The sequence below is a fragment of the Balaenoptera borealis genome, assembly GCF_965194805.1.
Source record: "Balaenoptera borealis genome assembly, chromosome: 15".
Classification (NCBI taxonomy): domain Eukaryota; kingdom Metazoa; phylum Chordata; class Mammalia; order Artiodactyla; family Balaenopteridae; genus Balaenoptera; species Balaenoptera borealis.
The window spans coordinates 34,564,133-34,577,546 of NC_138871.1; positions in this window are offsets into that span (position 1 = coordinate 34,564,133).

A 13,414-nucleotide genomic window follows, 5' to 3' on the forward strand; every position below is an offset into this window, starting at 1 on the left:
TTGTTTTTACTAGTTCAGTAGCTTGTTTATAGCATCTACTCCTTATGAACCAGATAATCTGAATTCCTCACTTTTCTCACTATATTTGGCTAGCTCTCCTCTCTTGAGAAAATCAAGCTTAGGGTGCACATTAATTACTGCAACAAATTTTGAATTTATAGACTCATGCAAGGTCTACTTTTTTTTTTTTTTTTTTAAACATCTTTATTGAAGTATAATTGCCTTACAATGGTGTGTTAGCTTCTGCTTTATAACAAAGTTAATCAGTTATACATATACAATATGTTCCCATATCTCTTCCCTCTTGCATCTCCCTCCCTCCCACCCTCCCCATCCCACCCCTCTAGGTGGTCACAAAGCACCGAGCTGATCTCCCTGTGCTATGCGGCTGCTTCCCACTAGCTATCTATTTTACATTTGGTAGTGTATATATGTCCATGACACTCTCTCACCCTGTCACATCTCACCCCACCCCCTCCCCATATCCTCAAGTCCATTCTCTAGTAGGTCTGTGTCTTTATTCCCGTCTTGCCACTAGGTTCTTCATGGCCTTTTTTTTTTTTTTTTCCTTAGATTCCGTATATATGTGTTAGCATACTGTATTTGTTTTTCTCTTTCTGACTTACTTCACTCTGTATGACAGACTCTAACTCCATCCACCTCATTACAAATACCTCCATTTCATTTCTTTTTATGGCTGAGTAATATTCCATTGTATATATGTGCCACATCTTCTTTATCCATTCATCTGTCGATGGACATTTAGGTTGCTTCCATGTCCTGGCTATTGTAAATAGAGCTGCAATGAACATTTTGGTACATGACTCTTTTTGAACTATGGTTTTCTCAGGGTATATGCCCAGTAGTGGGATTGCTGGATCGTATGGTAGTTCTATTTGTAGTTTTTTAAGGAACCTCCATACTGTTCTCCATAGTGGCTGTATCAATTTACATTCCCACCAACAGTGCAAGAGAGTTCCCTTTTCTCCACACCCTCTCCAGCATTTATTGTTTGTAGATTTTTTGATGATGGCCATTCTGACTGGTGTGAGATGATATCTCATTGTAGTTTTGATTTGCATTTCTCTAATGATTAATGATGTTGAGCATTCTTTCATGTGTCTGTAGGCCATCTGTATATCTTCTTTGGAGAAATGCCTATTTAGGTCTTCTGCCCATTTTTGGATTGGGTTGTTCGTTTTTTTGTTATTGAGCTGCATGAGCTGCTTGTAAATCTTGGAGATTAATCCTTTGTCAGTTGCTTCATTTGCAAATATTTTCTCCCATTCTGATGGTTGTCTTTTGGTCTTGTTTATGGTTTCCTTTGCTGTGCAAAAGCTTTTAAGTTTCATTAGGTCCCATTTGTTTATTTGTGTTTTTATTTCCATTTCTCTGGGAGCTGGGTCAAAAAGAATCTTGTTGTGATGTATGTCATAGAGTGTTCTGCCTATGTTTTCCTCTAAGAGTTTGATAGTGTCTGGTCTTACACTTAGGTCTTTAATCCATTTTGAGTTTATTTTTGTGCATGGTGTCAGGGAGTGTTCTAATTTCATACTTTTACATGTATCTGTCCAATTTTCCCAGCACCACTTATTGAAGAGGCTGTCTTTTCTCCACTGTATATGCTTGCCTCCTTTATCAAAGATAAGGTGACCATATGTGCGTGGGTTTATCTCTGGGCTTTCTATCCTGTTCCATTGATCTATATTTCTGTTTTTGTGCCAGTACCAAACTGTCTTGATTACTGTAGCTTTGTAATATAGTCTGAAGTCAGGGAGCCTGATTCCTCCAGCTCCATTTTTCTTTCTCAAGATTGCTTTGGCTATTCGGGGTCTTTTGTGTTTCCATACAAATTGTGAAATTTTTTGTTCTAGTTCTGTGAAAAATGCCAGTGGTAGTTTGATAGGGATTGCATTGAATCTGTAGATTGCTTTGGGTAGTAGAGTCATTTTCACAATGTTGATTCTTCCAATCCAGGAACATGGTATATCTCTCCATCTATTTGTATCATCTTTAATTTCTTTCATCAGTGTCTTATAATTTTCTGCATACAGGTCTTTTGTCTCCTTAGGTAGGTTTATTCCTAGATATTATTCTTTTTGTTGCAATGGTAAACGGGAGTGTTTTCTTAATTTCACTTTCAGATTTTTCGTCATTAGTGTATAGAAATGCAAGAGATTTCTGTGCATTAATTTTGTATCCTGCTACTTTACCAAATTCATTGATTAGCTCTAGGAGTTTTCTGGTAGCATCTTTAGGATTCTCTATGTATAGTATCATGTCATCTGCAAACAGTGACAGCTTTACTTCTTCTTTTCTGATTTGGATTCCTTTTATTTCTTTGTCTTCTCTGATTGCTGTGGCTAACACTTCCAAAACTATGTTGAATAATAGTGGTGAGAGTGGGCAACCTTGTCTTGTTCCTGATCTTAGTGGAAATGGTTTCAGTTTTTCACCATTGAGGACAATGTTGGCTGTGGGTTTGTCATATATGGCCTTTATTATGTTGAGGAAAGTTCCCTCTATGCCTACTTTCTGCAGGGCTTTTATCATAAATGGGTGTTGAATTTTGTCGAAAGCTTTCTCTGCATCTATTGAGATGATCATATGGTTTTTCTCCTTCAATTTGTTAATATGGTGTATCACATTGATTGATTTGCGTATGTTGAAGAATCCTTGCATTCCTGGGATAAACCCCACTTGATCATGGTGTATGATCCTTTTAATGTGCTGTTGGATTCTGTTTGCGAGTATTTTGTTGAGGATTTTTGCATCTATGTTCATCAGTGATATTGGCCTGTAGTTTTCTTTCTTTGTGACATCTTTGTCTGGTTTTGGTATCAGGGTGATGGTGGCCTCGTAGAATGAGTTTGGGAGTGTTCCTCCCTCTGCAATATTTTGGAAGAGTTTGAGAAGGATAGGTGTTAGCTCTTCTCTAAATGTTTGATAGAATTCACCTGTGAAGCCATCTGGTCCTGGGCTTTTGTTTGTTGGAAGGTTTTTAATCACAGTTTCAATTTCAGTGCTTGTGATTGGTCTGTTCATATTTTCTATTTCTTCCTGGTTCAGTCTTGGCAGTTTGTGCATTTCTAAGAATCTGTCCATTTCTTCCAGGTTGTCCATCTTATTGGCGTAGAGTTGCTTGTAGTAACCTCTCATGATCTTTTGTATTTCTGCAGTGTCAGTGGTTACTTCTCCTTTTTCATTTCTAATTCTATTGATTTGAGTCTTCTCCCTTTTTCTCTTGATGAGTCTGGCTAATGGTTTATCAATTTTGTTTATCTTCTCAAAGAACCAGCTTTTAGTTTCATTGATTTGTGCTATTGTTTCCTTCATTTCTTTTTCATTTATTTCTGACCTGATCTTTATGATTTCTTTCCTTCTGCTAGCTTTGGGGTTTTTTTGTTCTTCTTTCTCTAATTGCTTTAGGTGCAAGGTTAGGTTGTTTATTCGAGATGTTTCCTGTTTCTTGAGGTAGGCTTGTATTGCTATAAACTTCCCTCCTAGCACTGCTTTTGCTGCGTCCCTTAGGTTTTGGGTCGTCGTATCTCCATTGTCATTTGTTTCTAGGTATTTTTTGATTTCCCCTTTGATTTCTTCAGTGATCACTTCGTTATTAAGTAGTGTATTGTGTAACCTCCATGTGTTTGTATTTTTTACACATCTTTTCCTGTAATTGATATCTAGTCTCATAGCGTTGTGGTTGGAAAAGATACTTGATACGATTTCAATTTTCTTAAATTTACCCAGGCTTGATTTGTGACCCAAGATATGATCTATCCTGGAGAATGTTCCATGCGCACTTGAGAAAAATGTGTATTCTGTTGTTTTTGGGTGGAATGTCCTATAAATATCAATTAAGTCCATCTTGTTTAATGTATCATTTAAAGCTTGTGTTTCCTTATTTATTTTCATTTTGGATGATCTGTCCATTGGTGAAAGTGGGGTGTTAAAGTCCCCTACTATGATTGTGTTGCTGTCAATTTCCCCTTTTATGGCTGTTAGTATTTGCCTTATGTATTGAGGTGCTCCTATGTTGGGTGCATAAATATTTACAATTGTTATACCTTCCTCTTGGATCGATCCCTTGATCATTATATAGTGTCCTTCTTTGTCTCTTATAATATTCTTTATTTTAAAGTCTATTTTGTCTGATATGAGAATTGCTACTCCAGCTTTCTTCTGATTTCCATTTGCATGGAATATCTTTTTCCATCCCCTCACTTTCAATCTGTATGTGTCTCTAGGTCTGAAGTGGGTCTCTTGTAGACAGCATATATATGGGTCTTGTTTTTGTATCCATTCAGCCAGCCTGTGTCTTTTGGTGGGAGCATTTAATCCATTTACATTCAAGGTAATTATCGATATGTGTGTTCCTAGTCCCATTTTCTTAAATGTTTTGGGTTTGTTATTGTAGGTGTTTTCCTTCTCTTGTGTTTCTTGCCTAGAGAAGTTCCTTTAGCATTTGTTGTAAAGCTGGTTTGGTGGTGCTGAACTCTCTCAGCTTTTGCTTGTCTGTAAAGGTTTTAATTTCTCCATCACATCTGAATGAGATCCTTGCTGGGTAGAGTAATCTTGGTTGTAGGTTTTTCTCCTTCATCACTTTAAGTATATCCTGCCACTCCCTTCTGGCTTGCAGAGTTTCTGCTGAAAGATCAGATGTTAACTTTATGGGGATTCCCTTGTGTGTTATTTGTTGTTTTTCCCTTGCTGCTTTTAATATGTTTTCTTTATATTTAATTTTTGACAGTTTGATTAATATGTGTCTTGGCGTGTTTCTCCTTGGGTTTATCCTGTATGGGACTCTCTGTGCTTCCTGGACTTGATTAACTATTTCCTTTCCCATATTAGGGAAGTTTTCAACTATAATCTCTTCAAATATTTTCTCAGTCCCTTTCTTTTTCTCTTCTTCTTCTGGGACCCCTATAATTCGAATGTTGGTGCGTTTAATGTTGTCCCAGAGGTCTCTGAGACTGTCCTCAGTTCTTTTCATTCTTTTTTCTTTATCCTGCTCTGCAGTAGTTATTTCCACCATTTTATCTTCCAGGTCACTTATCCTTTCTTCTGCCTCAGTTATTCTGCTATTGATCCCATCTAGAGTATTTTTAATTTCATTTATTGTGTTTTTCATTGTTGCTTGGTTCCTCTTTAGTTCTTCTATGTCCTTGTTAAATGTTTCTTGCATTTTGTCTATTCTATTTCCAAGATTTTGGATCATCCTTACTATCATTATTCTGAATTCTTTTTCAGGTAGACTACCTATTTCCTCTTCATTTGTTAGGTCTGGTGTGTTTTGACCCTGCTCCTTCATCTGCTGTGTGTTTTTCTGTCGTCTCATTTTGCTTATCTTACTGTGTTTGGGGTTTCCTTTTCACAGGCTGCAGGTTCGTAGTTCCCGTTGTTTTTGGTATCTGTCCCCAGTGGGTAAGGTTGGTTCAGTGGGTTGTGTCGGCTTCCTGGTGGAGGGGACTATTGCCTGTGTTCTGGTGGATGAGGTTGAATCTTGTCTTTCTGGTGGGCACGTCCACGTCTGGTGGTGTGTTTTGGGGTGTCTGTGGCCTTATGATTTTAGGCAGCCTCCCTGCTAATGGATGGGGCTGTGTTCCTGTCTTGCTAGTTGTTTGGCATAGGGTGTCCAGCCCTGTAGCTTGCTGGTCGATGAGTGAAGCTGGGTCTTGATGTTGAGATGGAGATCTCTGAGAGATTTTTGCCTACGTGGAGCTGGTAGGTCTCTTGTGGACCAGTGTCCTGAAGTTGGCTCTCCCACCTCAGAGGCACAGCCCTGATGCCTGGCTGGAGCACCAAGAGCCTTTCATCCACATGGCTCAGAATATAAGGGAGAAAAAAATAGAAAGAAAAAAAGAGGATAAAATTAAATAAAATAAAGCTATTATAATAAAAAATAAGAAAAAAATTATTAAGAGTAAATGTATTCAGAAAAAATTTTTTTGAATTTTTAAAAATAGATTTATTAATTTTTTATAGTAAAAAATAAGATAAAAATTTTTAAGAAAAAAATTTATTAAGAAAAAAATTTTAATTTTTTAAAATAAAAAATATGAAAAAAACTTATTAAAAATTTTTTTAATTTCTAAAAATAGAAAATACGGAAAAAATTATTAAGAAAACATATATTAGGAAAAAAAAATTTTTTTAAGTAAAAAAAAAAAAAAATGGACGGACCTAACCCTAGGACTGATGGTGAAAGCAAAGCTATACAGACAAAATCTCACCCAGAAGCATACACATATACACTCACAAAAAAAGGAAAAGGGGAAATTAATATATCCTGCTCCTAAAGTCCACCTTTTAAATTTGGGATGATTCGTTGTCTATTCAGGTATTCAACAGATGCAGGCACATCAAGTTGTTTGTGGAGCTTTAATCCGCTGCTTCTGAGGCTGCTGGGAGAGATTTCCCTTTCTCTTCTTTGTTCGTACAGCTCCCAGCGTTCAGCTTTGGATTTGGACCCGCCTCTGCATGTATGTCGCCTGAGGGCGTCCGTTCCCCGCCCAGACAGAACGGGGTTAAAGGAGCAGCTGCTTCGGGGGCTCTGGCTCACTCAGGCCTGGGGAGGGAGCGGTACGAAGGAGGCGGGGCGAGCCTGCGGCGTCAGAGGCGTCGTGACATTGCAGCAGCCTGAGGCGCGCCGTGTGTTCTCCCGGGGAAGTTGTCCCCGGATCACGGGAGCCTGGCAGTGGCGAGCTGCACCGGCTCCCGGGAGGGGCAGTGTGGAGAGTGACCTGTGCTTGCACACAGGCTTCTTGGTGGCGGCAGCAGCAGCCTTAGCGTTTCCTACCAGTCTCTGGGGTCTGCGCTGATGGCCGCGGCTCGCGCCCGTCTCTGGGGTCCGCGCTGTTAGCCGCGGCTCGCACCTGCCTCTGGAGTTCGTCTAGGTGGCGCTCTGAATCCCCTCTCCTTGCGCGCCACGAAACAAAGAGACAAGAAAAAGTCTCTTGCCTCTTCGGTGGCTGCAGACCTCCTCTCCGGCTCCCTCCCGGCTCGCCGCGGCACGCCAACCCCTTCAGGCTGTGTTCACGCCACCACCCCAGTCCTCTCCCTGCGATCCGACCGAAGCCCACGCCTCAGCTCCCAGCCCCGCCTGCCCCAGCGGGTGAGCAGACAAGCCTCTCGGGCTGGTGAGCGCTGCTCGGCGCTGAGCCTCTGTGCGGGAATCTCTCCGTTTTTCCCTCTGCGCCCCTGTTGCTGTGGGATCCGCGCTGATAGCCGCGGCTTGCACCCGTCTCTGGATTTCGTTTAGGCAGCGCTCTGAATCCCCTCTCCTTGCGTGCCGCGAAACAAAGAGGCAAGAAAAAGTCTCTTGCCTCTTCGGCAGCTGCAGACTTTTCCCCGGACTCCCTCCCGGCTAGCACCAAAGCCCGAGCCTCAGCTCCCAGCCCCCGCCTGCCCCGGCGGGTGAGCAGACAAGCCTCTCGGGCTGGTGAGTGCTGGTTGGCGCCGAGCCTCTGTGCGGGAGTCTCTCCGCTTTGCCCTCCGCACCCCTGTGGCTGCGCTCTCCTCCGCGGCTCCGAAGCTTCCCCCCTCTGCCACCCACAGTCTCTGCCCGCAAAGGGGCTTCCTAGTGCCTGGAAACCTTTCCTCCTTCACGGCTCCCTCCCACTGGCCAGGTTCCGTCCCTATTCTTTTGTCTCTGTTATTTCTTTTTTCTTTTACCCTACCCAAGTACGTGGGGATTTTCTTGCCTTTTGGGAGGTCTGACGTCTTCTGCCAGCGTTCAGTGGGTGTTCTGTAGGAGCAGTTCCACGTGTAGATGTATTTCTATTGTATCTGTGGGAAGGAAGGTGATCTCCGCATCTTACTCTTCCGCCATCTTGCCCCTACTCCTCAAGGTCTACTCTTTTTTCCTGAATTAAGTTCAAAAAACACTATTCCTCTGTATTTTAGTCCACGTAGAAAACAGCCACACTTTGCCAACTGGGAAGTGGTTTCTCAAGTCTTTCTCGTTAATACTTTGAATGTCAGTATGGGTTGAAGTTGGGGTCCTTGGTCTTCGCAGTCCTTGCCTCTCTCTTTCTCCTTATCTCTACCACTCCTCCCTACATATGTCATTTCCTGAAGTCATTTTCTAGCTCCTTACAAATCCCTGAATATATTATATTGCTTCAGGCCTCTTTGCCTTCACACATGTATTAATTTCCTATAGATGCTGTAACAAATGACAACAAACTTGGTGGTTTAAACAGCAGAAATGTATTCTCTCAAAATTCTGGAAACCAGAAGTCTGAAATCAAGGGTCAGCAGGTTCACTCTCCCTCTTGAGGCTCTTGGGGAGAATCTGTTCCAGGCCTCCTCCAGTTTTTGGTGGCTACCAGCATTCCTTGGCTTGTGACCACATCCCTCTAATCTCTGCCTCTGTGATCACATTGCCTTTTCGTCTTCCATCAGTGTCAAATCTTCCTCGGTCCCCCTTTTAAAAGGACATTTGTGATTTAGCACCTTTAGCACATTTAGCATTTAGCACTGTCCCAGATAATCCAGGATAATCTTCCCATCTCAAGATCCTTAACTTAATCACATCTGCAAAAACCCTTTTTTCTATATAAGATAACATTTACAGGTTCTAGGGATTAGGACCTGGCTCTCTTTTGGGGGGCCATTATTCAGTCTACCATACCCACTCCTGGAACAATCTTCCACCCTTTGTCACCTGGTCAGTGCTTCTTAGACTACCTCTGATAGAGGGTCTTCTTTGATTTTTTTAATATATTCAAAATTTGAATTTGTTGTTGAATACCAATAGTTTTTCAAAATATTGTTGAATACCAATTTGTTGAGTACCAATATTTTTTCAAAATCACATGCTTGGACTTCACAGCAATACCAAATTGCTATAAAAAACTCCCAAACTCTTATTCTTGTCTCATTCCAGAGCAGTAACAAACAGTTTGAAGCTTGAAGACTGCCACTAGTCCAGAGACCATACTTTGAGTAGCACTGATGTAAAAGATTCTTGCTCATTCATGTGCCCCTTTTCCCAGGAACCTTTTCCAGCTCACCATTCAGAACTTGAGTTTAATGGCCTTGTCTCCTGCTCTTGTGGTTCCTAGGATACTTTATTCTGTTCTTCATCACCTAGTTCTTCACTATTTGCTTGATATTCTAGCTTTAAGCTCCTTAAATGTAAGAACCATACTTTGGTGGATCTTGAGCCTAGCATAGATCTTGATGTGTAGTAGATGCTCAATAAATATATTTTTTCAATTTATCAAATGAATGAGTGAGATACACATGGAGTCTGGAGGTTGGATCCAAGATAAACAGAAAAAGGACTTATTTTGGGAAAAAATGAAGCTAAAGAAATGGAAATGAGTCTAGAATGGTTTAGTAGATTGCAAAAATGGTTATAAGTTCTTCCTATCAGGAAGGGAAATCTATTTCCTTACCCTTTAAATTTGGGCTGGCCTGATGACTTGCTTTGACCAACAGAATGTGGAGAAATGATATATGAGCTCTAAACTAACATTCAGAGGCTTCACTGCTTCTGTTCCCCTCTGCCACCATATGAACAAGGCTGGCTTAGCCCCCTGGAGAATGAGAGACCTTGCAAAGAGAGACACCAGCCATCCATCTGAGTCCCCCAGATATGTGCACAAGCCCAGTCAAGAACAGGCGAGCCCAGATCAGTTCTGAAGAACCACCTGGCTAAGCCCAGCACAAATTGATAATACACAGAACCATGAGCTAAATAAAATGATTGTTTTTTAAGCTAGGAAGGATGGTGGTTTGTTATATAGCAAAAGCTAAGTGATTCAGAGAGGAATGAAGAGTGGTGTGTGAAAGTTAGGGAACAGTTGTCTTCTAAGTGCATGCAGAGCAGAATAGAGATGGGTTCAAACTGTGACAGGGAGGGTTAAGATAGAAAGTACTTTTTCTTTGCAGATGGTGAGACATTAGAAAACTAACATAGCCAGCAAAAGGGCCTACCAGTTATAATTTGGGTCTCTGGCCATAGAGCAGAAGGGCAATAACTGATCCACATGAACCTTAAACCTGAGACCTGTCATCTTCAGAAACAGAGCCAACAGGCAACAGTTGATAATGGTGCAGTTCAGCTCAACTGTATAAAAACTGACACTGAGTTTAACGGAAATTTGCAAATAGTACTAAACAGGAAAGAGGAAAGCAGTTGACAAATACAACTTTCAACTTGGATAATTCCAATTGAATTTATGCTTCTCCCTCCTCAGGACTCATTTGGTCATCCTCTTATTCATCCCTTCCACAAATATGTGATGTACACCTCCCATCTGCTGGGCACAGGGATGGGTACCAGATAGTCAATGGTGAATAGAGCAGACACAAACCTCACAGATCTTACAGTTTGGCAGGAAAGACAACCTAAGAGTCAACTATTAAACTCTGACGCTTAGATGTTTTCGCTTTTGTCAGATTCATCAAGCATACCTTTTTGTCTCTATGATGCCTGCAATCATGTATAACCAGCCTCCTCAAGTCCTTGGCATCTGTACCTTTCAGCATGATGCTTAGATTGCTTCATGGCTAGTCTGAAATCAACCGTTTGAAATTAGGTATCACTAAGTTACTGATATGGATCATGAATGAATCAGGGAAAGTGGAGTCAGAAGGTGTGAGAAAAGATGTAACACATTAGGCGGAGGCTTTTACCGGCTTACAGGTGAGCCTATTTGTTCCAGGCTATGGTGCACATTTTTAGCTCCTGTTATAAAACATCTGAGGCCTGGAGATCACAAATCAGATATATTGCATCCAACGTTAAAAACATCTCATAATTTACCACAGTAAATCAATCAATGTTTTCCTAGAAATATTGGAACTGAAACAAGAGTTGAGTGAAAACAGAAAAATCTCTAGAGGTTTAGTTGGCTTAAAGGTATTTCTTGAAATATTGAATCCCAGGGGCTAACACACTGTATTAGAGAGATCCTTGAAAGACGTTTTTCCAAGTGATGGAAAAATGACTTCCAGAAAGTAGTTTATTGCTTGGTGGAAGGAACTCATTAGTCAGATCACAGGACAGCCAGCTCTCAATTACCTGGGGGCCAATTATTCCAGATCTGTGCCTCTTTGATCCTTGTGTCCATTTCACCACACCACAGTCCTTTAGATGGGTTACCATCTAAAGGATTGCTGAGGAAGGCAGAAGACATGTAACTCAAATCAGCTAAAAATTAACAGCATATTAGCTACGCTACTTCTTTAAACTGCTTTGTGAGAGACTGCCTTTATCTTTCTAACATGGTGGTCTTGTGTACTTGTGGATTTTATTTATCCCACTATCCTTGCCCATGTTTCCAGTGGTAGATAATCAAGAATAGGTGACCAGAATACAGTTTTTCATTTCTCCCATTAGGTTTGCTTATATCTTTTATTTTTTTTTTAACATCTTTATTGGAGTATAATTGCTTTACAGTGGTGTGTTAGTTTCTGCTCTATAACAAAGTGAACCAGCTATACATATACATATATCTCCATGTCTCCTCCCTCTTTCATCTCCCTCCCACCCTCCCTCTCCCACCCCTCTAGGTGGTCACAAAGCACCAAGCTGATCTCCCTGTGCTATGCAGCTGCTTCCCACTAGCTAGCTATTTTACGTTTGGTAGTGTATATATGTCCGTGCCACTCTCTCAGTTGTCCCAGCTTACCCTTCAATTTTTAACATAACACTCCCTTCCATGAAAAAGCTCTCCCTCCAAAAAATTCTCAGCAAGGTAGAAAGACTATAGAAAGACTATAGAACTGGTTTCCAGGAAACAGACTTCTACTCTTGGCTCGGAGATTATCTAACTTCTCAATTCTCAGTTTCCTTATCTAAAAAACAGACACAAGCAAGAGGGAGGAGATATGGGGATGTATGTATATGTATAGCTGATTCACTTTGTAATAAAGCAGAAACAAACACACCAATGTAAAGCAATTATACTCCAATAAAGATGTTTAAAAAAAAAATCGACACAAAATAGTTTATTCTAGTCCTGTGGTGGGGCAGAGGGTATTATGCTAATCAACCAGAGGACGGTAATTTAGAGAAGTTAAAAGCGCTGTGTAATGTAAGACATCATTTACATTTGAAACTCTTGGTGTTGTGCTCTTTTGGAAACTACTCCTGAAACAGCTCTCACTTCTGGCTGAGGGATGAGGTGAGGTTGTAGAGGGCTGGCTGTGGGCTCTTCTGGTCCATGTTTGAAGCTGCATCTCCCTTACCATTGAAGTCTTTTTTCTTCTTTGGCCTCACATCTTTCTTTTCCCAGGCTGGCAGTTACCTACTTGCTGTCTCCTCAGAAACTCCAATTGGTCTAACTTCCTAATTTACAGGCATTGGCATTAAACTTGGAAATTATAAGATTATTTCTTCAAAGTCACAATATTCAGTGTGCATGCAGCACACTTCAGGATTTGCAATCTCAAGAACATTTCATTAAATATCACTGCTGTATGAATTCCAAAACCTTAGAAGCATTTTCTTTAACAAGAGAACACTGTTGAGAAATCGAATCCTTGAATTCCTTTAAAATCACTCTCCTTTGATGAATAAAGACCCCTAGACATGACCTCTTGCTCTGTTCTTTAAAAGGCAAGGGAAAACACACACATACACACGTGCAAGTCCATGCATACACACACCGGAAACAGGAAATGCTCCGTTAGTGACTAAAACTGATTAGGTCAAACTACTACATTAAATAAATAAATAAATAAGTAGATCACATATTTCTTAATGGCTCTAAATGAAGTACACTCTACCTTTTAAAAACATAGAGAATGTTGACACAGAGGCCAGAAGGACTCACCAGCGGGGCCACAAGGTATAAGGGACCAAAGGCCTGGGAACCTTTGTTACAGACTTGTGTGCGACTAGGGTAAACCAGTTAACCCTCTGAATCTCAGTAAATGAGGTCTGAGCTCAGTAATATTTATGAGATTCCTTCCAACTTGAGCATTGGATGTTGATACCAAGAGCAATTCTAGTGTACTACATTGTTTGGGTTCCTCCATGTTGTTTAGGATATAGGGTAACTTCTTTCTTCCTCCCTCCCTTCCACCCCTCTTCCTTTCCCCCCTTCCTCCTGGTAACAATAACCTCCTGAGTGTCTATGATGAGCTTGAACGTTGCTATGAGTGGTAGGTAATATGGCAGTGACAAAGACAGACAAGGTCCCTGCCCTCATGCAGCTTTCATCACAGAACCTAGAGAATAAACGATGTGTCTAGTAGTCTTTGAAGACTTTGTGAGTCTCTGCCAGGATGGTGCCTGCTGTCTTGGAAAGCTGAAGGTGATAGACTGTGTTAGCAAAAGCCAAGATAGGTCCCTGCCTGGTAATTTAGGCAGGGTTTTAGCTTCTAATTTGTGTTGTCTAACAGGAGAAAGTTTATGTTTCTAAACTGGAGCCTGGAAGGCAAAGGGTAGGGCATG